This window comes from Chrysochloris asiatica, unplaced genomic scaffold (genome assembly GCF_000296735.1).
Source record: "Chrysochloris asiatica unplaced genomic scaffold, ChrAsi1.0 scaffold00146, whole genome shotgun sequence".
NCBI classification, from domain to species: domain Eukaryota; kingdom Metazoa; phylum Chordata; class Mammalia; order Afrosoricida; family Chrysochloridae; genus Chrysochloris; species Chrysochloris asiatica.
The window spans coordinates 1,800,729-1,804,724 of NW_006408664.1; the positions used below are offsets into that span (position 1 = coordinate 1,800,729).

The 3,996-nt window shown below is 45.7% G+C and overlaps 1 pseudogene; it reads left to right on the forward strand.

Annotated features, from left to right (window-relative positions):
• Positions 1-3,050: 3,050 nt before the first annotated feature.
• Positions 3,051-3,996, forward strand: part of LOC102842027 — a 10,316-nt pseudogene continuing 9,370 nt past the window's right edge.

Genomic DNA, 3,996 nt, shown 5'->3' on the forward strand with positions numbered 1-3,996 from the left:
CAGCTGGGCATTGAAGATCAAATGAGCTTCAGTGCCCAGTGCCACCAGAATACTTTTTTGTCTTCTATTAGATCTTACCTTCTTCATAAAGCCTTTATTGACTCTCAGATGGCCCTCTTGTGTCTCCCCTCCATCCCTTATAAGTCAGTCCTTCAAGGCAGGAACTGTGCACAACCAACGTGGCACAAATGAATGTGACTGCTCCAGGAAACATTGAAAGGACGAAGCAAATCCTTCATTTTGTCTTATTTTCCTTTTGCTTCCAGTTCCCATGAGTTCTCAACCCGTGCCTCCTCTTCCTCCCCTGACTGACAGAGGGACGAAGAGTAAGACAGGCACGTCTCAAAAAGCCAAAGGCCTATGATACTGAGTTTTGTTGTGTCTTTTTTGCTTTCTTTTCTTTTGTTTTTTAAAGCACAGACACCAACCTCCAGCACTGAGGGCAGGCTTTGAAAGTCTGACAATGTACCTCTTTACCACTAAGCACCTGCTTTGCTCTCTGGGGGACGGAGACCATAAAGGAACTCTGTCCTTCTACCCACCCCAACCTTAGGTAAGCTCAGTTCTGCTGCACTTGGGATGAGCTTTGTCCTCCTGTCTGCTCGGCAAAAAGACCCAAGCAAGAGCACTAGCTACGGTCCCATGTGCTGTGCAGCAAAAATACCCATTCTGGTCTGAGCACCCCAGCTCTCCCACAGAGATATGGCCTTCCAAAGGGATGTCCAACCAAGAGGATCAGCAGAATTAGCCATCAGCAGGTAGCAGGTACCAGGAGAAAGGGGCCGAGAGAGAGATCAGGGACGCAGATGATGATATTAAAAATAATGTTTTGTTTTCTTTGCAGTTTGCTGCCCACATGCAGAGTAGAATTGCCTCATAGGGTTTGCAAAGCTCTGACCAAATCACCTGTCTTCTGAGAAATCTCTGAGTGGATTCAACCTGACAACTTTTCATCTAGTGGTAACTTAACAAATGGTGTGCCTACTCGTAGACACCTTCAAAACACAAAGCACCAATAGTGATGGCAAATATGTTTTGAACCCAGACTTTGTGCCAGGTGTGGGGCTCAATGTTTTGCTACATTGTCTCCTGAATCCTGGCACTTAGTGACTTGGCAGGTTGGCTTTGAGCAGATTCAGAGAGGAGCTCACCTGTCCAGGCCACACACACACAGAGCCGGGTGAAGAGGGATACAACCTAGGTCTGTCTATCCTTAAATAGTTTGACCTTTTAACATTGATATTACACTGCTACAGACCATGTTGGCAAAGCAGGGAGATGTGGAGAAGGGAAAAAAAGGGTTAGAAATGTTTCTTAAGGTTGTAGGAAGCTCAGCACATTGTGGAGAATGAAAATTATAAAGGCAAAAAAATCTAGCTCTTGAGTGGAGGGTGGGCTTCTTTCACCTGAACCAGCAACCAACAGCCCAGAAGCTTTGGGTCTCAGGGGCCACGCTTTTTCCCTCAGTTCCAAAGCTGAACTGTAAACAAGCAAACACCTTAAATATCACTCCCTGAGGTGTGTCTGTCCTTCATCTGCATCTCGTCTAGACGTTCTAATGTTCCTTCAGGAGCTCGGAGGTCTTATCAGCATCTACGTGTTTGACAAGTAATAAGCACACACTTATCTGGGCTGATGATTCCGGGTGCCTTATGAAACCAGTTAGTAATTTCAGCTGTTGTGGGAGGGAGTTCTTGGAGGAAGAATCACACTTTCAATCTGAAATTAAAGCTCAATTTGGTTTAATTGTCCTTGATTTTATCAGTCACACAAAATGGCTGATTCCATATGCAAAAAAATAAATAAATAGTTGTGCAGCTTAGAAATTCCTTCTTCTCAGGAACAGATTCCATCAAGTTCTTTGCTGTCTCTCATGCTATTTTCACCCACCAAGCCGTGCTGATCTTTCTCTATCCTTTTCTATTTTCTCTCCCTTCTCTGGCTTCCCCCAGCCCTTACCAAAAAAAGTAAAGCATAGTCTCTCTCTCTCTCTCTCTCTCTCTGTCTATCTCCTCTGTTGTGTCCTGTATAATTTTAGAATGGAAGTTCCTTAAGAGCAAGAACAGTTACTTCATAAGAGAATGACTCGTAGAAATCTGGAAATACCTAGTTAAATGGTAAATTAGATTAAAGAAAACAATAAAAGTGGCTGTTTATTACACTAGTCACAATTTCTTTGCAACATCTAGTCATATTGAACCTGTACTGGATTGTTCCAGGTCTCTGGTGGGAGACTGTCCTCCCAAGAATAACTAATGAGGATGGTGGAAGGTGCCCAAGACCTAGTGGCCAGAAAAACTGAGTCCTAGCTCTGACTCTGCCTCCACTTAGCTATGTGACTTTGGCCACATTCCTCAGTCTCTCTGATACTCAGGTTCCTAACCAGGAAAAGAAATGATTGTGGTTTGACTTACGGTGCATTCCAGTGGTGGTCTGAGTGAACAAGGGGAAGGAGGAAGGAAGGGTGGTCATGATCCAGAGGAGACAGTGGGGGTGGGGGAGGGAGTAAGAGGAATATAGGTGATAGAGTCCTTGGGACAATGTCTGTCACCGCCACATCAGGGTAGGACTCAGCCCTGGAACCGAATCCCTGAGGGGAGATGAGCTATCCTGGAGAACTTGCTACTGATCTTATATGCCAGGGAACTTCAAAATGTTTGTGAAAATAAGGAATTAAAAGATAATGGAATTTTCCCATGACCTTTTTGAAGGCCACTAGCCACTGTAGAAGTGATTAGTATGACTGAAGCCCCGACTTTTAACTTTTATGTAATTTTAATGACTTTAATTTTAAGTTTGCGGCGCTACCTGTGGCTACTGGCTGCTATTGGGTGGGCGAGTAGCGGCTTCCGCTGAGCAGATTGTTGTTTTTCTTTCCGGGTCTTCCCTGAGGCCTAGAAGTGGCAGGCTCTCTGTGCTCCGGGCATTTGAGGAAGAAATGGACTACCCACCCTTTCAAAGAAGATGCCAGGGCTGGAAGGAATCTTAGTCAGCATCTGGTCCAAGCACTAATTTACAGAGGCGGAAGCTGGATCCAGCAGGTTCTCGTGATGTGGTTGGGCGGGCGGAGGAGGTGGGCAGGCACTGATAAATCGGGAAGATTTTCTCCGTCCTCCACAATACAGCAGGAACCTCAAGATCAGAGTATAAAGACAGAGCATAAAGTTGAAGAACTCATAGAGAGTGAGGAGGAAAAGGAGGTCCCACCCCCGAAGGCCCCTGCTGTACTCCATGGTTTCGCCCCCTGCAGAACATGCTCCCACCTCACCTGCCAGCTCAGAGCCAAGATGCGTGCTCCTCGTGGCAAGTGACAATGATGGAACAGTCACTGGAAGAAGTCTGGGGGAGGACCTGGTCCTGCCCGCACAGAACTCCATGGTGAGCTAAGGAGAGAGCAGCGGGTTCTACTCAGAGACCTGCTGGCCAGTGTCCCCAGAGTCACAGACCCAAGCTCTTAACAACAACAACGACCCTGTTCTTATGAAAGACTTTTTTTTTTTTTAAATGTTTTATTGGGAATTATTGTGATAGTTTACATGGAAGAATATTCGTTTTACATTCATCCTATAGTATATAATTTCATTGCTATGGTTACAATCCCCTCCTCCAAAGGGTATACACTATAAGCATGCCCCCTGGTCATCAGCACACAGCCCCTCTCCCTCTCTGTATCTAAAGTCCCCAACAGCTCCATCTCTCCACGTCATCGTCTCTGACTCCATCTCAGGCATCACTGCTTCTCTGGGTAGGGTCCTGCTCTCCATTCTTCTCCTTTGATGGTCCCAGGGACCTCTGCTCTTAGGCTAAAAAGGTTATCACTCCCTTCCTTGCTAAAAAACATCTACCTTTACAATTCCATCCCTCGCAAGCAGTCCAGATAACAATTATTCACTATTGTATCACAAGAGATCCATCCAGAGTTCATTTCATCAGCCCTGCCTAGACAGATTGTATACTACTCAGTGGAGATTCTACCTTCCTCCATGCCCTATGAAT